At 43.1% G+C, this 26,207-nt stretch overlaps 1 long non-coding RNA gene across 1 annotated transcript in view; it reads left to right on the forward strand.

Annotated features, from left to right (window-relative positions):
* The window catches only part of LOC137444478 (uncharacterized), a 105,389-nt gene extending 81,631 nt beyond the window's left edge, over positions 1–23,758 (forward strand). Inside the window, exons 2-3 of the long non-coding RNA XR_010988172.1 lie at positions 20,761–20,891; positions 23,619–23,758. This is a non-coding gene — a long non-coding RNA (uncharacterized lncRNA). The remainder of the gene's footprint in view (positions 1–20,760; positions 20,892–23,618) is intronic.
* The last annotated feature ends 2,449 nt before the right edge of the window (positions 23,759–26,207 follow it).

Genomic DNA, 26,207 nt, shown 5'->3' on the forward strand with positions numbered 1-26,207 from the left:
CCAGTTCCCTCAGCCACTCCTCATCAGACTCATTCTCTAGGCTTAGCTGCTTTTCTTTGCACCCACTCCAACACCTCAATGTCTTTCCTGTAATGAGGTGCCCAAAACAAACCATAGTGTTTGAGGTCTGGCATAGCCAAGGCCAAGTCCCTTCCTGTCCCCCATGAGGGGATACTTCTGCACCACTTGGTAACAAACCCATTTTTCAGAGATTTTCTATTGCTGGTGTTTCTGAGCCAGTGGTGTGTTGGCTGCCAGGTGTGTCTGTGTGTGTACACAATCAACACACAGCTCTGCTGATGCAATGAGTGCTTGTCTCCTTTGTGTTTCGATGCTGCTGGCAGCCCACAAGAGATTCTGTATGTTCCTGTGCATCTGTTTGGAGGCACAAGTAATTTCCCAAGTGCTGATGCTGCCTCAGATTAACAGATAAAGTCTTACCACTCTTGCAGTGGTAGCAACATACTTCTAAGCTTCACTTTTCATCATCTTTTTCTTTAAATTTCACAGCAGAACAGATCTGAAACCCAGTTGGTTGAATTTTACATTGCAGCTGGTAACACTAATATTTTGGCCCCTCTTGTTTCTTCTCTTCTGGCATCAGCAACAATTCTGCCTGTTCTGTCTCATTACTTTTCCATTGCAAATACTTGGAATCTCTTCAAGAGTGAAGGTTTGGTTTGTTTGTCAGAGCTCAGTCATGCCTCTGTTTTGCTTTGGTTTGTTTTTCTGTTTTAATTTGGAGGTGCAGACAAGAGATGGCTTTGCTGTACCTCATTAAGATGAAAAGTCCTTTATCAGTGGTGGCAGCCTGTAGCTTTTATGCTGTGTTTGTAGCTTTGGTATGTGTAAGGACTCTTTCTGCCCAATGGGAGAACTAAAATTCAGCTTCTATGGAGTGTTTGAAAGCTGGTTTGGTATTTGTTAGTTTGTTTTGTTTCTCCTAACTGTGTGTGCACTAATAAAAATGAATCAGTTGAGTTTTTCAGTGCCAGTTTCAGACAAGGATGCCCCATGTAAGATGAATCTGTGCAGTTCCTGTCACCTAATGAATTCAGATGTACAGCATTCACAGACAATTTCAGCAGCACCAGCCCTAACTGCCTTGTTAATCTTACAAAACGATGTTCTTCACTAACTTTTGTTTAGAGTCAGTCAGCATAAAAATGTTCTTCCTGCTGAAATAACTTTATAGGCAAAGTTCAAGTGAGCAATTAGTGATTACATCTGCTTTTGAGTTATTTTCCCAGCTTGTGGTGGTTTGGTTAATAACCTTTTAGAATTCTGAAATACATCCCCAGGCAGCTGTATGTCTGTTTCCCAGATCTATAGCCTCATTCAAAGTGCTTGCCTTCCTGGGACCATCTGCTTCTCTCTTCTGAAAACTCTAAAATCCTTGGCAATCCCTTGGACCTCACAATTCCTACCACTGAAGAGTTCAGGGTGAATGCACCAACAGAAAAATTAGGAGAAGAGTCTAACTGATAAGAAAGCAGGCTTGCATGCAGTGACTGTTGGATAAACACAATTCCTGAGAGCTCTGTGGTGAAGCATTGTGTATGTTTAGCAGCAAAGCACACAAAAATCCATCCCAGGAATCACAGAATGGTAGGAGTTGGAAGGGACCTCATTAAGTCCAACTCCCCTGCTAAAGCAGGATCACCTAGGACAGGTCATACAGGAATGTGTCTGGACAGGTTTCAAAAGTCTCCAGAGAAGGAAACTTCACAGCCTCTCTGGGCAGCCTACTCCAGTGGTCTCTCACCATTAGAGTAAAGAAGTTTTTCTCATGCTGAGGTGGAACTTCCTGTGTTCTAGCTTGTATCCATTGTCCCTCCTCCTGTTACAGACACCAGTGGAAAGAGACTAGCCCTGTCTTCTCAACACCCATCCTTAAGGTATTCATGAACTTTGATCAGATTCCCTCTCGGTCTTCTCTTTTCCAGGCTAAACATCCCCAGGCCTCTCAGCCTTTCCTCCTCAGATGAATGTTCTATTCCCTTAATCATCCATGTAGCCTCCATTGGGACTGTCCAGTCTCTCTAAACCTATTAATATTCACATAGCATTATCAAGTATCTATCATGGTCCTGATTCTTTCTCTCCATAGAGACATATAATACCTAAAGAGCATCTAGGCTACATGTTTGTCTTAAATTATTGCATGGACAGGTCTAGGGAATCAGTCAAAAGCGCGCTCTTTCTTCTAGTATGACTCCTGGAAGTAAGTCTTCTTGTTGCAGGCTACTTGCCTTAATTCTGAAGCTCTCGTACATGTTGGCTACCTACTGGTGGCATTGGTTATAGCTTCCTGAATTAATATAATTTTTGGAGCTATGGGTAAGGCAAATCAAACCCATATTTGAGTATTCTAACAGAAACTCCCAAAGTAGTGACAAGAAGCACCTTTCCTAGTTAAAAGCAATAAGACAGCTATTAGAGCCTTTGAAAAGCTGTGTTATCAAAAAGGTATATGTTCAGAATGTAGGCATTTTTGCTGCACACCATATTTTAATATGAGTTTCAAATCAGGGAGTTATCTGTGCACTGTCCATTTAACTACAGCATTGAAAGCCCTTGGTTTACCCAGGTTTCTTCCTCTGTCTTCCAGAAAGCTGATGAGCAACTCTTTTCTCTGAGATGGTCAGCTATCTGCAGAAGATGTGTCTGAACAGACAGATTAATCAATGGTTATTTTCTGGTTCTAAAAAGATGCTGTTGTTCCTATTGCCATCTTCAATATGTTAGAAAAGATGAGCTTTAAGATCAGGCATTTTTTTGTATTTGGTTAAAACTGGCTGAAACAGAAAGCCTGTACTCTCTGCTTTGAATCGGATTCTTTGCTTAATAACAAAGAGCCTGGAATTATTGTCGAGCAGACTGTGTCCTTTTTTGCTGTGGCAGTTTCACAGACAGGAGGAAAGAGCTAAGATCTGTGTGTATTTTCCTGCCTTACACGTTCCCATTTCAGGAGAGAGGGAACTTTTCTACTTCAGGCTGCAAATTTGCACTTGCTTACAGATGCAGGTCCTCTGCAGTCAGCCCACTGTGATGAAGAATATGTAATTCCTTTACAGAACAGGCTATGGGAAGCCTTGGAAAGGAAATGCGGCTTGGAACAAAGGCTATGAATGTTACATGTTCCTCTCTTGTGTTCTTTTTTTCCCTTTTCTTTTCTTTCCAGCCTCATTTCACATCTGATATAACTTTGCCACTTTCCAACCCAGGCACACTAATTTCTTTGGTTTATCTCTTTTCTTCAGTCTCCAGGCTTTGTTGTTCCTTATGCAAAATTCAACACAGTTGCTAAATGTGTGCCCCTTATGTTTGTGTTTCATCTTCAATCAAGTGCTTTTATTTGCAGCAGTGCTTGTTGTTGATCTGTGTTTGCAAATCTGCATTTTGCAATGCAGAACTCTGCCTTCACCTGACTCACAGGTGTCAGTGGCACCCAAAGATTCCTTGAATGTAAAGAAAGGAAGTGTCAACCTAAAGAAAAAAAAAAAGCCTTAACTGCCCCTCAGAAGCAGATGGATAAGTTGAAGAAAAGCACTGGAGCAGTATCTGTTAGCTGTTTTCTAATGGAGGAAGCTACATGTTTTGTAGCTACTGTAGATACTCAGGTGTACATCTGAGGGCCTTCTTCCCACTGGCTATGGTGGTTTTCATGGTAGAAAAGACCTCCACAGAACTGAGACTCTGGAGCACTCTAAGCATGAATCAATGAGAAATTGTTAATTTTCTGTAGAGGCTTTTCCCCTGGTGTTATCTTTGGTTTGGGTGGACTGTCCATACAACTGATTATGGTCCCATTCCCTTTCATTATGTGCAGTCATTCCAGAAAATCTGTTAGATGAGGAATCATAGAATCACCCAGGCTGGAAGGGACCTCTAGAGGTCATCTAGCCCAACCCCCCTGCAGTGAGCAAGGACATCTTCAACTAGATCAGGTCTCCCAGAGCCCTGTCAAACTTCACCTTGAATATCTCCAGGGATGTGGCCTCAACCACCTCTCTGGGACACCTGTTCCAGTGCTCAACCACCCTCATTGTGAAGAACTTTTTCTTAGCATCCAGTATAAATCTGCTCTTCTCTAGTTTCAAACTACCATCCTATCACTGCTGGCCTTTGTGAACAGTCCCTCTCCAGCTTTCTTGTAGGCCCCCTTCAGGTACTCTGGAAGGTGGCAAATAGGTCTCTCTGGAGCCTTCTCTTTTCCAGGCTGAACAATGCCAGCTCCCTCAGCCTGCCTTTGCAACAGAGGTGCTCCAGCCCCCTGGTCCTTTTCCTGACCCTTCTCAGCACCCACTCCCATCAGGTCCATGTCCCTCTTGTATGGAGGGTTCTAGATCTAGATGCAGTAGGTCTTACCAGAGCAGAGTGGCAGAATCACCTCTCTGGATCTGCTGGCCATGCTTCTTATGATGCAGCCCAGGATGTGTCTGCTCCTGGCCAGCTTCTCATCCACTGGCACCCCCAAGTCCTTTTCCTCAGGGCTGCTTTGCATCACCTCCTCTCCCAGTCTGATAGAGAGCATCACTGCCTCTGGTCTGATGGAGACAGGATACAGGGACCCTCTGACCCTGGGTACTATCAGATGGGTGCCCCAATTTGTTTAAGGGAGGGTAGGATTTGGCTCTACCAGGCAATTTCCTGTTCTGCCTCCCTGATAGTCCTCAGCCTTTTGACTGCTCCTTGCAGCTCTGCAACCCAGCAGAGGAGATCATCCACCTGTGCACAGTGCACACAGCAATTACCCTAACTGCCAGTTGCTGCTGGGGAAAGGCTCTGACGTTCCCTGCAGCCTGTGACCTGCACAGCTGCACGTTTGTCAGAACTCTGTCTGGGTTCCCATGACCACTCTGGCAGCTGTAGTGTGCACAACCTTCTGCCTGCTGGAGACCATCACTGACCTCTTTGCCAGAGGGGGATGACAATCAAGAGGATTCCCCCGTCCATCTGACAGAGTCTCTGTGCCCCACATGTGCCCCACGCCCCCTGCTGCCACTGTTGCAGGAAAAGGTGAGGCAGCTGCCTCGCCCTTCCCAGTCTGGGGATTACCTGAACATTTTATTTAGCACAGTCAAAAACTGTCAAAGCAGCTAATTGAATGCTTTTGTCTCCATGAGTAATGAAGGATTAGTGCAGAAACATGTCACAGGATTCTTCAAACTGTAACTAAAAATAACAGCCTGGTTAAATTTAAGGGTAGTTAAATGCTCATGCAGGAAGTGTCTCACTGCAGAGAGCTCTGCAAAGGTCAAAGGAGGGCACAGCCGCTGCCTACTACCAGTGCATGTTGTGCTGTCCTGGAATAACCAAACATCTCTAAGGTCCCTTCCAACCCAAAACATTTGGTGATTCTATAGAAGATACAGGAAAAGGGTCAGAGGTGAAGCTGGGGAGGGAAACCCTGTTCTCCATTCCCAGTCTACATAACTTCTTGTATCTGACACAAGGTAGAGATTCATGGCAGATTTTCTTTGTATTTCCTTTGCAGCATTCTTCCTGGAGAAGATAAAGGGTGAGTTTTCAAAAAGTATCTCTTTCAGTTGCTGTTGCTTTGCAGTAAGTGCACAAGCTTAGTGGCTTGGACAGGAGCACTCTGCCTTGGGTTAGGAGCTGGCTGGAGGGCTGAGCCCAGAGAATGGTGGTGAATGGTGCCACATCCAGCTGGCAGCCAGTCACTAGTGGTGTCCCCCAGGGATCAGCGCTGGGCCCCACCCTGTTTAGTATCTTTATTGATGATCTGGATGAGGGGATTGAGTCTGTCATCAGTAAGTTTGCAGATGACACCAAGCTGGGGGCAGGTGTTGATCTGTTAGAGGGTAGGAGAGCTCTGCAGAGGGACCTTGACAGGCTGGACAGATGGGCAGAGTTCAAGGGCATGAGATTGAACACATCCAAGTGCCAGGTTCTGCACATTGGCCACAACAACCCCAGGCAGTGCTACAGGCTGGGGTCAGAGTGGCTGGAGAGCAACCAGGCAGAAAGTGACCTGGGGGTACTGGTTGATGGTAGGCTGAACATGAGCCAGCAGTGTGCCCAGGTGGCCAAGAGGGCCAATGGCATGCTGGCGTGTGTCAGGAACAGTGTGGCCAGCAGGAGCAGGGAAGTCATTCTGCCCCTGTACACTGCACTGGTTAGGCCACACCTTGAGTCCTGTGTGCACTTCTGGGCCCCTCAGTTTAGGAAGGATGTTGACTTGCTGGAATGTATCCAGAGAAGGGCAACAAATTTGATGAGGGGTTTGAAGCACAAGCCCTGTGAGGAGAGGCTGAGGGAGCTGGGGTTGCTTAGCCTGGAGGAGGTTCAGGGGAGACCTTACTGCTGTCTACAGCTACCTGAAGGGAAGTTGTAGACAGGCAGGGGCTGGTCTCTTCTCCCAGGCAGCCAGCACCTGAACAAGAGAACACAGTCTCAAGCTGTGCCAGGGGAGGTTTAGGCTGGATGTTAAGAAGAAATTCTTCATAGAGAGAGTGATTGCCTGTTAGAATGGGCTGCCCAGGGAGGTGGTGGAGTCACCATCACTGGAGGTGTTCAGGAGGAGACTTGATAGGATGCTTGGTTACATGGTTTAGTTGATGAGGTGGTGTTGGATGATAGGTTGGACGTGATGATCTCGAAGGTCTCTTCCAACCTGGTTTATTCTATTCTAGTTTCTATTTTACTTGATTCTTCTTTATTTTCACCCAGGTAGTTTGTTCAGCTCTTGTGGGATGTTTGCTAAATCATTTTAAATGTTTTCTTTTAACAAATAGGATTGGAGTTTTTTTTCCCCCCAGAGGTCACTGCTAATTCAGATGTGTGTTTGATTTCTCTTCTTATTCTGGGTCTAATTTTATTGTCTTCCAGCTCAGCTATGACTTTCCTAGAAATACATTAATGTACACTGATTTTCTCACGCCTACCCACAGACATTTTCTTCCTCTGCTGAAGGACAGCAGTGCCTTCAGATCTGCTGACCTGGTGAAGCTGAGCTCTGATTATCAGGCACTTCAGGACCACATTATCGGGGCTCCACCTGATGGCAGATCAGCACATAGAATCAGAATCATAGAATTATTTCAGTTGGAAAAGACCTCTAAGATCATTGAGTCCAACCTCAATCTAAGAGCACCATGGCCATTAAACCATGTCCCAAAGTGCCATGTCCACATGGTTATTGTGCCTCGCCTGGCACAATTTCAGGACATTTCCTCTTGTTCTATCATCTGATACTAGAGAGAGGAGACCACCCCCCACCCCACTCCAACCTCCTGACAGGTAGCTGTAGAGCAACGAGGTCTCCCTTCAGCCTCCTCTTCTCCAGACTAAACAATCCCAGTTCCCTCAGCTGCTCCTCATAAGATCTGTTTTCCAGACCTTTCACCATCTTTGTTGCCCTTCTCTGGACACACTCCAGCACCTCAATGTCTTTGCTGTAGTGAGGGACCCAAAACTTAACGCAGAATGGCAACAGTGGAACTTCACCAGCCTACAAGTTAAGGAGAAGAGACAAGGTTGGTGGCTGATGTGAGGAAACAATAGATTTCTTGACTCTCATATTGCCTGCTTTTGTAAGGATATGAATGCAGTGTGTTTGCTCTTGGAAACGTAATACTCAGAGAGGAGTATGGGAACTTGAATCTCTTAAATCTCTTACGCGGGTCTCATTTAGCAGAGTGCATCATAAATCAGCATAGAGTACTCCCTGCAGCTGAGGGGAAACTTCAAATTTAAGTATATTTAAATAAGTAACTTTAATTTCTATTTAGAACTACAGTGAGCTGACATAATTTCTGAGAACAGATTGGAAGGAATCTCTCTTGGGGGCTGTGTTAATTTCTGAGTATGAATCAGAGGCAGGGTGTCTGCGTGTGTGCACGTGTGTCTGTGTACACGTGGCTGCATGTGTGTGTGTGTATTGCCAAAAAACAACACCCCACTTTAATTCCTGAATTTGGGTTTTGGTTTGATGGGCTTTAGAGTTTTAACAGATTGAAGCTTTTGATGTGTGCTGTAAGCAAATAACAATATTTAGGTGACAGGTAACAGAGCTGTGAGGATGTGCTGAAAGCCAGAAGAGTTCCTGTTGCAGTCACAGCAGATCCAGTGGCACAGCTTCAGTGACAGCTGATGACAGGAGAGCCTGAGAATGAGAAGCAGTGTCCCACATTCCAGGCTGTTTATGTATTTTTGCCTGCATATCAGCAAACACAGAGTTTATAAGGTGCTGCTGAAAATTAGGTTAATTTCTTAATTCAAGAAAAAAATGCTGGTGAAATTCTTGAGCCGACTTTGGACCAAATTTTGCTCAGCCTCGGTTGTGCCACAGATGAGCTTGCAAAAATCTCTAATATAGTTAATAATCAGAGATAATTTTCCCCTTTCATAATTGCATTTGAACCACTAGCCATCAGTGTGACAAATTGCTGTACCCCAGGGCAGAAACTAAATTTGTGCATTAATTTGAAAGAAGCAATAGTGAACACATTTGCTTTTGCAGAAGGGGAATTTTGCTTCCTGCCCTAATGTCCCTGTGAAATTGGAGTATTTGTAACAGTGCTCTTTTAACAGCATCTTGCAATAATAATGATTTATTTGACCTGAACATCACTGTGCAGACAATTAACAAAACATCCCTTTCTAGGATGATTTATAGTTCATGGAGGGGAAGAATGAGGTTTTGAATATTGCATTAGACATTTAAATGAAGAATGGCAAAAATAAGATTCCAAAACATAATAGATGGTAGCTGGACATGTTTTGCATCATTACTTCCATGTTGGGCTCTTACTGAAGCTAAATCTCTGAGCTTTTTGAGGCACTTGCTGTTATTGTTAGTATCTGTAAGTTCCCATGGGCTCAGAAGTTTTCTCCATCCTCCACCTATGTCAGTGCCAGCCAACCAGTAACTGAACCACCCTGGGAGCAGCCCAAGGCAGTGAGGAGTTTTGCAGTGTTCCTGAAAGCTGTGTGCCAGGGACATAGAGCTAAGAATAAAACCATCAGACAAATGGATGTTGGCGTGGAAAAATCTAATTCCTTCTGGAAACATTGACAGATTTTTGTTTTCTTTCACTTCATTGATGCAGTTTTGTTCTGCTCCTTTAACTGAGAATCATTTCTAGGAGATAGATTTCCCTGTGGTTTTGGTAAAGAGTATTGAACAAGATTAAACTCCTCCCAGACTGAAGTTACATAAAAACAAGTTAATGAAAACTGGTTTAAAGAGTTGTTGGTGGAATTCTGTCTTCACGTTTCTGAATGAGGCTCTTGGGAGCCTCTGTGAGAGTGGTAGAAACATGGCTGTGCTTAGAAATGGTTTTACCTTTCCTATGTATATTTTGTGTGCATCTGCCTGACTTTACCTACTTCAAGTAAAGTACAGGATGATATTTGGTTCATGTGAAAGGGGCTGATATCACAGTGTCACCAGTTCCACCTGAGAGCTAATAATGGTGCTTATTGTTTTGCTCAAAGCAGTAATTTCATCTGTACTAGCTATTAATGTATTCCTTTTTTAAAATTGTCCTGGTGTGGTAGTCTCTCAAAATGATGTCCACCTAAAAATTGTCTTCTGTTGTCAGCTACAATTATTTACTAAAATATAGGCAGCTGTCAGACTCATTGTTCCCTTTCCCCTTGCCCTATTAACTGAATTAGCAGGTGTTCAAAGACACTGTAAGTTGCTGTAACCTGCTCCATCTTGGTCCCTCTTCAAGCAGTGGGTCAGGCCAAGAGACTTCTGACCAATCTTGTGCTGCAGTTGTGTAATTTCAGGTTCAGTGCTGTATAGTGTGTGAGCCTTCAAAATGCAGATTTATTCTTTCAGAACATATTGCACCCTGAGCTTAAGGAGGAGTGCATTGCTATGTTTAGAAGCATCCTTTCCAGAGTGCAGTTTTTACCTCTCCAAAGTAATCCCAGACCTTTCTTCCAGGAAAAGCTATCACCCTTCTCAGAAATAGTGATGCCATTGTGTAGTTCTGTAAGGTATAAAGAAAACAGAGGTTTGTTGAGAGAGAGAGTATCCTGTATTATATACTGTTGGGGGGAGGGAGAGAGAGAAGCTTTTTGGCACAGTAAATCTTTGCTTAGTACCAAAACTGTGAGTAAAATGTCTTCCATGCAATAACCTCCCTATTTCTAATGCATTTGCCTCTTTTCTGATGGCAAATTTCTTCAGTAAGTAACCCCGGTAAAGGTTTTCTCCAGAGGATTTTAAATGCTAACAATATATTGGGGGAAGGAGTTCCAAAAATGTAACATGTAATCCTGGGCAAGATGTAGGTTGGCTGGTGACACAAGAGGTCAAAATCAAGCACTCTGTAGCCAGGGGATGGCAAGAAAGGTTCATGTCTAGTGGGGACCGGGTGAGCAGTGCTGGCAGAGTAAGCAGGTGGCTGAGGAAGCAGGGCAACTGCTGTATCCACTGAATGTGACATTTCCAGGGATATGACATTCTGTGGTGCTATGGTTGTGCTTAAGACTCAGCACCCTGGATGAGACTGATGTTTCCTGACTGAACAGAGATGAAGCCCACACAAATACTAACAAAGGCAGAGTCCTTGTGCTGCTGTGCTGGGGAGCTCCTCATAACACTTTGTCCTTTTCTGCTTTAGCATCTCAGAACAATAAACATTATCTGTTGATAGGGCGGTGAGGTCTCTGCTCTGCTTTCAGTTTCTCAATGTAAATCATTGTTAGAGGTAGGAGAGCTGGCTTGGAAAGGACCTTCTGCTTTCTTGATACTTTTAGAAGCCTTCATCTGCCTCAGCCTTTTGGCTCAGGTGATATCTCATAGGCCTGGAAATCAGTTAATGTAATTAGTGCCATTACCCTGATATTTGTATTAAACTATCTGAATATGGGCAGAAAAATTGCTGATGTGTTTAACTATTGTAATAAGAATAAATGGAACTGTTTAGACCTCTGGTAATGTAACTTCTTTTTCATTTTTTCAGCCAGACAAACAAGGATATAGTGAAGTACTTGAGCCACAAAGCTTCCATTAATTGTTTCAGCCTTAGCTCAGTAAATTTTATCACTGTTCTACTGACAGGTTCCTCTTTGGTAATGTTTATCATTAGCCTCCATTTGCCTGTTCAAAACCTTTTGCATTCTGATTAAACTAATTTTAGGTTGGAGTATGGTTGGAACGCTAGAACAGAGGAGCAGGGGTGATCAGTGCTGTTACACAAACTGTGTGTCTGCCAGGCAGTGATAGTCTCTGATTTCCTGCAGTTGGAAGGGATCTATTAGTATGACAAAATGCTGCCTTTCCCAGGAGGTTTTCCTGGATGAGCCTCTTAGGGATGAGTCACGCATAGATTGTGCACCATTTATCCTTTATTAACTCACCCGGAATACCGCAGCGAGTAATTGGGATTTTCAGTGGTTTATGATAGTGATATTCAGCACAACGTGCTGAAGCTTAGTTGTTGTTAATTGAGCAGTAGTACAATAACCATTTCCTCTCAAATCAAAAGGTCCTTTTAGACCACAGGCAATCAAAGATCTGAAATGCTTTTTATGATTCATTTCTCTCTGTTTATTTCAGTTTGGACGGTGGGAGCCTGTCTCTGTTGACAGGTTGCACAACAAATAATTTTGTTTTCTCTGGTGAGTCCCACTTCTGAACTCAGAAGAGGAATGTGTTTGTGTCGTGCTATCCAGAGCACTAAGTAACTGTGGAATATTTTCTAAAACATAGTTTCAAACACATGCTGTTAAATCTTAACTCAGTCAAATGAGCTAGCAGAAAAATCAATACAAACAGTGGAAAAAAAAAACCAACATTTTACTTATATAACACTGCTAGGTAACAGCTAAATAGTCTTATAGGTCTTGTAGGATCGCTAGCATAAAACCCCAAAGAGCAGAGAATTGTCAAATGATTTTGCTTGGAAAAGACCTATAAGGTCATCAAGTCCAACCTTCTACCAACACCTCCATAACCACTAGACCGTGTCCTGAAGATCCACATCTATTTGTTTTTCAGTCCCCTCCAGGGACAGTGACTCCACCACCTCTCTGGGCAGCTGTTCCAATGCTTGACCATTCTGTTGGTAAAGAAATTCTTCCTAATATCCAACCTAAACCTCCCCTGGCACAGTTTGAGGCCATTACCTCTTGTCTTGCCATTAATTACTTGGGAGAAGAGGCCAATACCAGCCTCACTGCAACCTCCTTTCAGGTAGCTGCAGAGAGCAGTAAGGTCTCCTCTCAGCCTCCACTTCTTCAGGCTAAAAATCAGAGGTTTTTCATGCAGCCTGTGCATCAAAGACAGGAAAATATTAATGCTGAAGTTGCTGTAAAACACAGCTGTGTGCAAGGAAACAAAGTGAAAAGAGCATTGCACTGAGACCCACTAAAGGTGGGAAAGAACATTAACCTTCAAAGTGAAGTATTTTTCAAGGTAGCCAGCTGAGAACAACATATAAATAATGAAATACTTGTTCAGGAGCTTAGGAAAGCATACAGAGCAGCCAGCAGAAAGCAGAGGAGGAGGCAGGAGCATGCCAAGGTCCTTGGTGGATGTGTGCATGACGAGCAGGCTGGTGTGCTGTAAGGTGTGCCTGGAGTGGCATGCACTGCTCAGGTCAGTTTGCTGATGAGCTTTTTCATTGTCACACTGCTTGTTGGTGCTGGAGCTGTTTCAAACTGACAATGCTCAACCTGCCCTAGAAACAGAAATCCAGAGTACAAAGCCTGATGAAGGGGAGCATGTCCTAGACAAGAGGCTGGTGCTGTCTATGTGCTCTCAGTTTTCCTGCAAGGTGTTGCTAGAGGGTAGAAAAGATTTACAAGGGGATCTGGACAGGTTAGGCCAATGGGCCAAGGCTAATTGTATGAAATTCAAGAAGGCCAAGTGCCAGGTCCTCCACCTGGGTTACAATAACCCTATCATAAGCTGCAGAGTTGAAGATATGTGGTTGGAAAGCTGTGACTTGGAGAGGGACCTGAGAGCATTGGTTGACAGTCTAGTGAACATGAGTCAGCAGTGTGCCCAGGTGGCCAAGAAAGCCAATGGCATCCTGGCTTGTATTAGAAACACTGTGGCCAGCAGACACAGTGATCATCCTCCTGTGCTCCGCACTGGTGAGGCCATACCTTGAGTACAGTGTTGAGTTCTGGGCCCCTCACTACAGGAAGGATATTGAGGGGCTGGAGCATGTCCAGAGAAGGACAATGAGGCTCATGAAGGGCCTGAAGCATGTGGCCTATGAGGAGCATCTGAGGGAGCTGGAGTTGTTTAGTCTATGGGAGAGGAGGCTGAGGAGAGACCTCATTACTCTCTACAGCTACCTGAAGAGAGCAAGGAGGGGCCAGCCTCTTCTTGGTGTCAAGCAACAGGACTAGAGGAAATGGTTTCAAGCTTCACCAGGGGAGGTTTAGGCTGGATATTAGGAAATAATTCCCTGCTGAAAGCGTTACCAAACATTGGAATGATCTGCCCAGGGTGGTGGAGGAGTCAGCATCCCTGGGGATGCTCAGGCAGCATGTGGACCTGGCACTTAAGGACATGGTTTAGTGTTGAACATTTAGGGCTTGGCTGAGGGTTGGACTGGATGATCTTTGAGGTCTCATTCAACTGGATGGATTCCATGCTTTTTCAGGCTGGATCTCATTCTGTCTCCATGCATGGACCTGGACCATGGACCTATTCTGACACTGGCCCATGGGAGCCCCTGGGAGGCTGATACATTGCCTGTTAGGGATGGCCTTACGAATTACGGCAGTGGTTCAGTAGGAATACTTCCTGTCTCAGCTTCTGTTCCTTTAATTTCTTCCTCTGACAGTTAAGAAGCTTCCCTTTTATAAGTGAGAATTATCCTCTGTTCTTACACACAGCTCTTCAATACCGAGTTTCTGCTTAGAGAAGTGTAATTGCTATCTGGTTTCAATCTAGCCAGTGAGAGGGGGAAAATGCATTGCTAAACTGTGGTAAAAACTGTTTCTAAGAGGAATACTGCATTGGTCACAAAGTGTTTAGGAAAACCTCTCAGCCCTTCAGTCACATCTGACAGTTGTCTGTATTTAACACTGTCATCTTTTTAAAAGCTTGCTCCAGTGATGAGGAGTGCTGCCAGTTTTGTTAGGGTGTGAATGTTCCAGGACTTGCACTTGAACTTTGTGGTCTGGTTTGATGACTGCTTTTTTGGTGCTGTTCAAGAGATCTGAGCAGTAATTCATTTGCTTTCAAGACATGACAGTCTTTTAAGTTATCCTTTCCCATGAACAAGGAAGGTTGGGGGGGGGGTTTGGTTTTGTTTTGTTCATTTAAAACTCAAGTGTAAAGAAAATGCTAATGGACTTGATAGCAGTGAAAAATATGAACTGGAAACAACCTAAATTTATTCCTCACAGAGGGGGAAAATGGAGATTGTTACCATGGACACAGGTGGAGCACAGGAGCCAAAGCGGCTATGTGGAGAAGTCTCTACAAAAACATTCAGTCCTGTTCTTGGGCCTTAGTATTAGGATGTTGAGAAATTGAAGCAGGAGGAAAACATGAGAAAAGAAAAGCATGAAGCTGTGGTCAGAAGTTTGTTCAGTTAGGCTCTGACTGGGTGAAAATCTTGGTCCCCCCTTGGTGCCCTGCTACTAGAGGCACAGGTTCCAACAGCAACATTCTGTCTAGTAATCCATTAAAAAAAGATCAAGAACAGACTGTGGGTCTAATTCAAGTGGGCTGATTAAATTGTTTATATTGTTATCCTAATTTATACTATTACAGTAATTGCTTCTGGCTGCTTTGCCTGGAAAGCATTAGGGGGGAGGAATGCATCTGCTCATCTGTGGGAAGCTGGTGACCTCTCATTGGTGAGCAGGACAGAATGGTTGTGGGCAATGACTTATCTCATGCCAGGCTACAGCTTGAGACAACAGGGAAAAGGATGGACCACTAATTGATACAAAATTATTAATAATGATTACTATTGTAACATCCAAGGGCCAATAGAAAGAATTCCTTACTCCAGTGGCCACTGAGCCAGCTGTAGAAGCAGTCTGGCTCCTGTAGCCTGGGAGCCACAGACAGCAGTGGAGACATTGGCACAACACAACTTAGATGAACTGCAACAGGATATTTATCTCTGATCTTCAGGCAGGAAGGTGTCACTGTCTGCAGAGAACAATCTCATTATGTGCCTGTACTCAGCACTGGTGAAGTTGCACATCAAATACTAGGTTTACTTTTGGGCCCTTCACTACAAGAAAGACATTGAGGTGCTGGGGCACATCCAGAGGACAGCAAAGCTGGTGAAGGTTTTAGAGGTACAAGTCTGAAGAGCAGCTGAAGTAACTGGGATTGTTTAGTATGAAGAAGAGGAGGCTGAGGGGAGACCACATTCTACAATTCCTGAAAGGAGATTGGAGTGAGGTGGGGGTTGGTCTCTTCTCCTTAGTACCAGGTGATAGAATGAGAGGAAATGTCCTGAAATTGTGCCAGGTGAGGTTTAGCTTGGAGATTAGGAAAAATTTGTTTGCTGCAAGAGTGGTCAGGCATTAGAACAGGCTGCCCTGGCGGTGTGGCACTTTGGCACATGGTTTAATGGCCATGGTGGTGCTAGGCCGAAGGTGGCACTCAATGATCCAAAGCTCTCTTCTAACTGAAACAATTGTATGATTCTAACACACTTGTTGTACTGGTTTGGCCCCGGGTGTGATCCAGATGCCCACCTATCGCTTCCCTTCCTAGATGGACTGGGCAGAGGAAAAATATAAGAGGACCCACAAGCCAAGATGGAAGCAATTTAATAGGATGCAAAGCAAAAGCAAAGGCCACTCGTTGAAGCAAGAGCAAACAAATGTATTATTCTCTACTTCCCATCAGCAGTCCAGCTGATCCCTGGGAAGCAGGGCTCCAATACATGTAATAGCTGCTGTAGAGGACAGATGCCATTAACAAATGCCCCCCACACTTCCTTCTTTCACTTAGCTTTTATATCTGAGCTGCTGTCATATGCTATGGAATACCCCTTTGGTCAGTTTGGGTCAGCCGGTCTGCCACTGTCCCCTCCCAAGATCTTGCCCATGCCTCAGCCGGTGTGGGACTAGACTAGACTAGACTAGGTTGGAAGAGACCTTCATGATCATCGCGTCCAACCTATCATCCAGCACCACCTAATCAACTAAACCATGCAACCAAGCACCCTGTCAAGTCTCCTCTTGAACACCTCCAGCGATGGCTGGCAAAGCACAGCCTTGGTGCTCCATTCAGCAGTAGCCAAAACCTGGTGTGTCATCAACACTCAGCTACAGCAGAGCAAAACCCAGCACTAGGAAAGATGCTCTGGGGAGAATTAACTCCAGCTCAGCCAAACCCAATACACATAACTAGGTGAGATAAATTTTCTTTGAGGTGATTAATGATTTTCTATTTTGCTGAGGAGAACCTCAGCATTTTGGGAAGCCTTAGGAGGGTTTATTTTAAAATTGAAGTTACTATTTAGGACAAAATATATGTAATAGGCTCAGACTAAAGATTAGTTTTTAATCCAGGTGTCTTCCTCATCACATGCATCTTGTGCTGGGAGATCCAATAAATCCATATAACACAAAATATTCACATATGATCCATGTCTGCAGGATCCTTGAGAGATTGTCAGGGAGCGTCTAGGCTCTTAAGCAGCTTTTCAGGCATATCAAGGCACAATTCAGTGCTTACTGTTGTGAACACAGTATTTGTAATTGGCTGTTTTGGAGGATTATCTCTAAACTCTGTCTCTGAGCTGTAACTGCTCTGCACTGTAACTCAGGCCACTGCACAAAGAAGTTTGAAATAGTTCTCATGTGAAAGGGAGAGTTTTCCCATCACTGGTTTACTAGTGATGGAGTGACATTGGTTCTTTATTCTCCTCTATGTGAACTCAGACAGAAGGTAACAGTTTTATGGCTCCAAATTTATTTCCTTGTATGTTTTTAGTAGTGAGGCAAGGGAAGTGACCATCTGAAGCCATAATGTATGAAAAGGAAGTGTAAGGGGAATTAAAAACGCTGAGACTGTTCTGTGCCATGAATCTAAATGACCAAAATATGAACAAACAGTTATGGCTTTTTGTCAAAAGAAATTATTGTTTCCTTACAGTTCTCCCTCCTGCCTTCCTACCCTTTTCTGTTCAAAGTAGCTGGTCCAATTAAATTATAGATTATTGTATTTACATGTACAATTTGTTGTATTGTTTCTCTGTAGCAGTTTGCCATTAAATCTAACATGAAATGATAAGTAGGCAAGCAGTTCCATTAATCTTCTCCTATGATATGTTAGATTATGAAATGGAAACTATGGAAACTATTTCTTCAGTCAATGACATGAAATAATGAGGTTCAACAAGAATGAGTCTTGTGCCCTGCACAGGAACCAGTACAAATTAGGGGTTGATCTGCTGGAAAGCAGCTCCATACAGAAGGATGTTGAAATCCTGATGGACAATAAGCTATCCATGGGACAGTGATGTGCCCTTGTGGCTGAGAAGGCCAGTGGTATCCTGGGGTGTGCTAAGAGTGTGGCCAGCTGGTCAAGCAAGGGTCTTCTCCCCCTCTGCTCTGCCTGGATGAGACCACATCTGGAGTATTGTGTCCAGTTCTGGGATGCGCAGCTCAAAAGGGACAGGGATATACTAGAGGGAGTCCAATGGAGGCTACAAGGATGATTAGGGGACTGGGACATCTGTCTGAGGAGGAAAAGCTGAGAGTCTGGGGGCTGTTTATTCTGGAGAAGACTGAGAGGAGATCTTATTAATGTTTATAAATGAAGGGTGGGTGTCAAGAAGAAGGGACCAGTCTCTTTTCAGTTGTGTCCTATGATAGGACAAGAGTCAGTGGATACAAACTGGAACACAGCAACTTCCATCTCAACATCAGGAAAAACTTCTTTATTGGTGCCCTGAAAAAGGCTGCTCCAAGAGGTTGTGGATTATCCTTCTCTAGGCAGCAGCCTGGGGAAAGGCAGGAAAACCCTGCCACAATCTCAGTTACAGGAGCTAGGGACCAGCCTAACCAGCTCCTGATCCCTCCTAGACTCCATGTATTTGCATGGAAGCTGGGTACAAGAAGAGACTGCAGAAACCAGAACCTGCAGGCAGCTGCTGGTGGAAGATCCTCAATGATAATGGCATTCATGGGACAAAATGTGTGAATTTAGCACAATGCACTGCATAAACCAACCAACCAAAAGTCTGTTTCTAGATCTGCTGCTAGCTACTATAAACCATGGGAGGAAAAAATAAAGGGAACAGGTAGCTGACTGTGGTGTAAAAACTGACTCAAAAATGCTCTTTTACTCAGGGAATTTCCAAAGGTTATTTATGTCTTAACAAGGAAAAAGAAAGCAAAGTAATTGAACATTGAGTGCAATTAATGCACATTTGTGGGAGAATTTTTAAACTACTGCTTCTGAACAGCACCAAATCAAATGTCTTGTACTGGAAGAATGCATCTCACTCTTCAAAGTACTTTGCTTGACCTTGATAGACATTTCATCAAAAAGCATGTTAAAAATAAGAACTTTCACATAAATAACCCCAACTCCCTCAGAATTGGTGAACTGAAAAATGCATTGCTAGCAGATTTTAGGCATAAAAGATGCAGGTTATAAAAAGACGATGAATAACAAATCTGTGAATCCCTTTTCTGTTACTCAAAACTGCTTGAGAGCTTTGCGTTGAAGGTAGCAAATCCATTTCAAATTGCAGCTCAGTGTTACCATGCCTGTTCATGCCTGCTTAAGGATTAAGCTTGTTCAGTGTTATTAATAGATTTTGCACTGATGCGAGCATTTATCGTGTCTCAAGTTGAACTGTTCTGTCACCTCACCCTCAACATGCATTTACTCTTCTTTAGCTTACTGGTATACAGGTATTTAAAGTTATTGTAGTAGCAAGGGATCAGCCATCGATGCATGACTATGAAGAAATGGGAAATTGTGTTTTAGGTTGAGGACTGTGTTCTAACCATAGAGATCACAGTATAACTTAGGTTGGAAAGGACCTCGAGGATCATGGAGTCCAACCTATCAACACAGACCCCATGACTAGACCATGGCACCAAGTGCCACGTCCAATCTCCTCTTGAACGCCTCCAGGGACGATGACTCAACCACCTCCCTGGGCAGCCCGTTCCAATGACGAATGACTCGCTCGGTGAAGAACTCCCGAGTACCAGAGGGTATAAGGAGCTGAACAGTCCAGCCCCAATGACTGGACACAGGAAATTATGTTATTCCATAATGTTGCATCTTTAGCTCCCCTATATAAACTGGCTGCATAGTCAGTTTTGGGCCTTTTCTCCTTCTCCTCTCCCTGCTCCCTTCCCAACAGGGACTGCTCTCTCTTGTGATGCAGGGCAGGGGTGGCCTGGTGCTGGCAAGCTGATTTTTTTTACTGTGTGTTTTGGACCTGGGTAGGGAGAATGGGGCGGCGGGGGCCAGTGAGACTTTTGAAGCCTGGGGTATTGAGGCCTGCTTTGGGGGAAAGTTTGTGGAAAGATTCGTCTTAATGAGGTTCTGTGGTAAGCCCAGACTGGAGAGCTGGGCTGAATTTGAATTCTTGGGTATTCTTGTGTGTTTTGATATTGTTTTATATAGTTGTGCGTAGTGCTTCCACTTAAACTTCCATTCTTTTCAATCCTGTATGGAGCATTTTCTTTTCCCCCTTTTGGGAGGGGGAAAGGGCATCTGTTTCACTCCCTAAAAACCCAAGGCAAATTGTTAAAAACAAGAGAAAAAAAATCCCATCAATTAAATGGTATTCAGTGTCCTTTTGTGGGTCCTTGTGCAAACATCATCCTCAGCAGACATCTCATATGGGACTTTTTGGTTTTGCTGGGAGAGATTTGGGGGTTCTTTTGATGGAAAAGTTTTCCATTAATGTTTAATAATCTCCTAGTAGAGGCAGGCTGTGCTTTGCAGAACTTCTGCATTAAGTTTGTATGGCACGATCTTAAATACAAATTGTCAACGTAGGCTAGGCAGGAGCTTCCCTGTGCTTCCAGTCAGGCTGTTTCGAGAGGCTGTCACTGGGGAACTCAACAGCACTTCTACAGCTGTCAATATGTTTGCATGATGTTTTGCTGTCTTCTGTGGAGATATCCTGACTCTGACTCAAATTGTGCCTTCAGCATTTCTCGCTGAAAAAATGAACATTTTCAACCTAGCTCAAAACTGAACTCTCAAAGAAAATCTGTTCTAAGGATAACTGCTGAGATTTTCTGATGTTTAATTTTTTCTTCTCACTTCAGAGACAATTTAGAAGCTTAGGAAAGTGTAATGGATGATAAAGGTGCTGCACAAGTTGAAGTCCCTGTTGTAGGGCCTCCAGCACAAACACCTTAGCTTTATTCTTACACACTTTGATAACTCCAGCGTTTGGCTTTCCTCTCAAAACCTACATGAGCTGCTGAATTTTATGGTTTTATTTTTGGACTGATTTGTACAATGCCAGCAATAAAGGGATTTCTACCTGTGTGAAAAAAGGGAAATAAATTGCTTGTGAGGTCTGATCTTCTGGATATGTTTGAGAACTTGAGCAAAATGAGTCAGGGATGAATCAGCCACAATTCACTGATTTAATTGGAAAAATACTCTGCAGTTCCAGCTAGCACACAGAGAGTTCCACATTAAAACTGAGATATTAAAAGTGAAAATAATAATGGGTTTAAAAGCACTTTTGACAGAAAGTGATACTTCTTCTGATTTCCAGAAGCGGTTTCCAAATGTAGCCACTGAATTCTTGAGGCAATTTTGTATCCTAAAGCCAATTTAAATCCTCACAGGTTTTTATGGCTGCAGAAAAGATGAAGACAAACCTGGTCTTTTTCTGCTCTGGAATGGCCACGTAGCTCTCCACGCCCATGCCACTGCAGCTGTCAAAGTGCAAGGTCTGAACGCTTGCTAGTCAAAACAGGTTGGTGTGTAAATAACTCATCTTTGGCATATACACATTTACTAGAGCATAGCTGTCTTGTGGAAATGTGTTATTGCTGGAGGCTTGTTTATTATTTCTTAATAAAATCGAAATTCCAGCATGTTCCAGAGGCTTTGTTGCAGAGTCATCCTGATTTATCATGTCTTGTCAAACCTTGTCTGAAACCTTCTTGGCTGAAAATAATCTAAGCCTGCTCACTGATGTTGGTGGACATCAGCAGTTTGGTAGTCAAAACAATGCCATAAAATAAAATGGAATTATTTTTAGATAAGAAAACAACAGTCGTTAGAGATCAGAACTGCTGCTGCAAATGAGCTCAAGTTATTTTGGTGCACGCTGGAAATAGATACAGAAAATGCAAACAGAGCTCAGAAGAATGCCTTGACAAGAGCCCTGTTCGGTAACAGTTCTTGTTTCTGTCTGAACTGTGAAGTACAAAGGGACAAGAAATGCAGCTTATCTGCATAATCTTTTGGTATGAGCCTGCATCTTTCCTGAGCTTGTTATTTCCCTTTCTTACTCATGGTTGTGAGAGATTCTGTCTCTGTTGCCCGTTAAGAAGGATGCAACACAACTTGTGAGATTGGTCCGGAGAGCTGTGGGCAGAACCACAGCTGCTTCTCCCAGACAGGAGCACCCACACTGATGGGGATGGCAGCCCAACACTCCAGCTCTCTGCTCCCGTTGTAATGCCATAAAATACTTCTGTCTGTTGTTTTACTAGCATTTAAAAGAAAAGTCTTAAATGTATCTAGTTTAGTGGTTTCTACTGGATTTTAACCTGCTGCAGCAGGATGGGCAGCAATCATGTGGAGCTCAGAGACAGATGGCTTTTCCACTCCATCAGCTGTTGAGCATGACAGTAAGTGCCTCCTCAGCAGGTGTCTGCAGGGTCCATCTCATTTGTGTCAGTAGGTACATTTGTCAGTGACCTTTAATGTTTTATTCACTTTTTCACTGCTGGCTGTATTATAAATTACACCTCTAAGTAACTGGCTGTTCATGTATAGGAACTGAGGAGGTGGATAACTGGGACTGCTTGATTCACCATACACAGTAACAAGCCAGGAGTGTCTGGCTGCTGTGCAGGTGATGCTGACAGCTGTACCTTTTAATGGTATTTCTAGAATAATTACACTCCTGGATGATCACTTGGGGGACACTCTTACTCATCTACTAAGTATCTTTAAATCTTCCAAAGCTCTCCTTTCACTTCCATTTTCATTCCCATTCACTTTCTCATTTTATTAGCACAGAAAGGAGAACAACATCCACAATTCAGCAAAACAGCGCTGTTTGGAATCATTTAGTTTTAGTTATTGAGTTATTTCCTGCCTTTTATGGCACAGGCAAAAATAATGTAAAAATAATTTTAAAAGAATCTTATCAAATTGGCATAAAACTTGCCTGTCTTCACCTGCCTTTCTGTCTGTCTCTTGCAAAGTTCCACCATCTGGCAGTTGGTAAGAAGCATCACAGGAATGCATGGCTACAGTTGATAGAAGCAGAGACCTTTTAGTCCTGTGTGGTCACTCCCAGGAAAAAGAAATTACTGGTGACTTTCAGAAGAAAACTTGTTTTCTGGAGGTCAAAGATAATTTTTCCCCACTAGCTCATTTGTCTTTAATTATTAGAGATGAGCTTAAGGCTGAGGCATGTAATTTAATATCCTTATCAAACTTGATATTATTAATTTCTTTTTTCTTGCTGTCATCAAGACTGAAGCACAGCATGGAATGAAATCTTACACTAAAAGCAGAAGAGTAAGGGAAACAGAATAATGTTGTTACTATATATGTAAGAGCTAGGGCTAGATGAAAGGTGGGTTAGCAGCATTTGAAATATGCTTGTCTTGTTTTGATCAAGTTTAGTATTTGTTATAACCATTCTGTCTTTAATCACTGCTTCACTCTGCAGAAAATGAGATGTGTATTTATTTATGCACCTTGGTCCTGCTTATTATGGCAAATAGCAGAAATTTGTATGATGAATTCTGGTAATAATAAATGTTTTGACATCACATGCATTAGCACTAACACAAAATACCAATTACCTATTACATTCTGGTTTTCCAGTATAAAAAGGCACAGTTTGTTGACATTGAAACATTTACTAGGTGCCTTGTCATTTCCAAATGCTACCGACTGCATTGCTGGGTTCCTTGGTGCCACATTACTGCACCCATCCCATCTTCTTGTCTAGACTGCAGCCTCCTATGATAGATTTTCCAACAAATTCCATCTGTGCTCCATCAAGGGACATAAATATTTACCTGTAATCTGAAGTCTACATTAAGGATACATTTGTCCTTTCTGAAACAAGTATTTGAGATGCTGAGTCAATACTGGAATGTGATTACAGCTACTAAATGCAAAAACTTTGTAACATAAGTAGCAGACAAAGTTCTGTTGGGATGATAGCAAGGTTTAGGCTATATAAATCTGTTAAACTAACAAGTTAGATACTTGATACTAATTTGTAAGCCTTCAGAGACAGAATGACTCCTGACACTGGAGTTACCAGAGCACTGGAACAGGATGCCCAGGAGGGTTCTGGAGTCTCCTTCTCTTAGAGGCTTTCAAAACCCTCCTGGATGCATTGCTGTGCAGACTACCCTAAGTGATCCTGCTTTTGGCAGGGAGGTTCGACTCAATGATCTCTGGAAGAGCCTTCCAACATCTAACATTTTGTGATTCTGTGACACAGGAACAAGATAAGGCTGCAGGTGCTTCACTGGACAAAGAATGAGATAAGGCTGTGGGAGCATTGTTGGACTGGCACTGGACAAGGGGGAGTTTTGATGTTAAATCTTGCCCAGTGAAGGACAAAGAGAAAGAGCTGCTACTGAACAGGTACAAGCAAGACTGAGCTATTGAGTCATCAAGGACTGGGGGGGCTGCCCACCAAGACCCTCAGAGTGGCAGTCATCATAAAGAACAGACAGGAGATGTCAATAGAGAGTAGAGTAGTAATAAGAAAACCACATAATCCTTGAAATTAGAGTATTACAGATTAGGAAGAGTTACGTTAGTTTATGTAGAAATTATGACTGTGCATGTTTAGGGGTTATGAAACTTCTGCTGATTTGGGGTTTGGCAGTATACACTGTAGGGAGAGATCCTGAGTACCCCAGCCCTGCAAGAAGTACTGATATGACAAGTCTCAGCAGTTGTTAAGTAGTTATTCTTTCTTTTGTTTTGCTATGAATTCAGCAGAGAAAAAAAACCACAACAAAACAAACCAGACAGGCTGATGTAGCTGTGATTCTGCACCCTCAAATACTTGAGAAGCTAACTGCAAAGCTAAGAGACACTTGATAAATCCCCCAAAATGCCAAAGAAATTGCTGAAGAGTGAAACAGCTGCTTTTAAAAAGGCACAGATGACTTCCCATGTGCTTCTGGCTCATGGGCATTTCAGTTTAGAGGAGGTGAGGTGGAGTCCAGGGCAGTCTTTCCAGTTGTGTCAGTATGGTCTGATGAGACTCTTTGGTCCTTCACCTCTGCTGTTAATGCCTCCTATCCATGCAGCAATGAGAAACAGGTCACAAATCTGTATACTTGAGGAGCAGCAGCACCAGGTGGTGCATGAGGGTCCCTCCTGCTGGGAAGCAACCAGGAGTGAAGGAGGGTTCCTTGATACACTCAGTGCTAGTTCCTGTCTTTTCTGCTCCTGTTTCTCTCCCAGAGAGCCAGCACTGTTACATTCCACATGGTAGTTTTGCAGGGCTGTTGTAAACATCAATCCACTGAATTCTCCTGGTAGCAAATGGGAAGAAATTGTAAATAAGCAGTGCTTTCTTTCAAGTAATCTAACAGGTAAAAGCAGAGGCAATGATCAAAGACTTACAACCCAGTCAAATGTCCTTATTAAATGCTACTATTCAGACATCCTTACAGGAGAAGCATGTCTTTGACCTCTTATCCAGAAGTGTTTCCCAAAGGCTGGCATCTCTCAGAGGAGATTTCTGGCTTGCTCTTACGCTTATTGCTGTTACAACAAGTAACAAAGGTGGTGGAACTTTAACTCCAGCACTATGTATAAGAGACTTTCAAATTTCCTCCATCAAAACTGTTCCTAATTTCTATATTATGAATTAATGTAGCAATTCCTCAACAGGTTAACACTAGTAAAATCTTTAGGATTCACAGTCCTGGAGATGATAGAGAGGAAAATAATAAAGAAGGCTAAATTTTACAGTCTGTAGCACATAGCCTTCCTTGTGAGGTAAATACAAGTTCTTAATTCAAAACAGTAGGATATGGCTTGGGGAGACAAATTGATTTCTGATTCATCTGAAAGAGCAGTGAAATGAGAAATCCAATTTATATCTGCTATATGGCTTTTTCACAGATGTGTGGAGCACAAACCTCCCAACAAAAAGTGGCCTGCAACTGTCCTTGGGTACCTAGATGAGTCCTCAAAAGGCAGGTTGAAGATGGCTAGGGTTCTTCTTCCCCTCTATTCTGCCCTAGTGAGATCACAGCTGGAGTATTGTGTTGAGTTCTGGGCTCCCCAATTCAAGAGGGAGAGGGAACTACTGGAGTACTGTTACCAACCCACTTTCAAATAAAGATCACTGATCCTCATCCATAGAGTGACTAATATGTTCTTGACAGTCCAGAGAAGATGGAATGAGGCAAACAAGAGTGTACCTCAGGTAAGTGCTAGATTAGCATCTCCCTTGTGTGGGTGAACAGGATGAGAGCACAGGCTTTTTCAGGAGTTGTCATGATACATTCCTCTCTGAATTGTTAAAACTCAGAGCATCTGTATTGAAGGAGAGATGCAGATTTTTCCAAATTTAGAAGGCCACACAGAGCACATTTTCCTCTCTGTGCTTTCCTGTGGCAGTCAATTTAATTCTGGCTGACAGCAGGAAGAAGTATGTGTGTTGAATACACATTGTATGGAAAATGTTTCTGTTTTAATCTGCAATGCTTGCATTTCTTAGAAAAGGAAAGGAACTATAAATGGTAGTGCTTTACATGAAAGAATGTAATACAAAAACATCCAGAAATTTCTACATCAGGTAGCAAGGGGAAGAAAATTAGTTTCATTTTTGAGTGTTAAAGGTGGACTAATTGGTTTCTGCTTGTTGGTTTTAGTTTGAAATTCTCATTTTCTGCTATGGAGAGGACACACAAAGTGTTTATTTAACATTTTGAAGGGATGCACACTAAGCCCCTCAGCTCTACCAGAACTGCCACTTCTATTCAAAGAAGAGAAAGATAAGAAGGAGACAAGGCTAACAGTGACAGCTTTAGCTCATTTTCGAGCCATCTTGCTTGTCGAA

This window comes from Melanerpes formicivorus, unplaced genomic scaffold (genome assembly GCF_026170545.1).
Source record: "Melanerpes formicivorus ecotype bairdi unplaced genomic scaffold, bMelFor1.0.p_v2 SCAF_12, whole genome shotgun sequence".
Taxonomy (NCBI): Eukaryota; Metazoa; Chordata; class Aves; order Piciformes; family Picidae; genus Melanerpes; species Melanerpes formicivorus.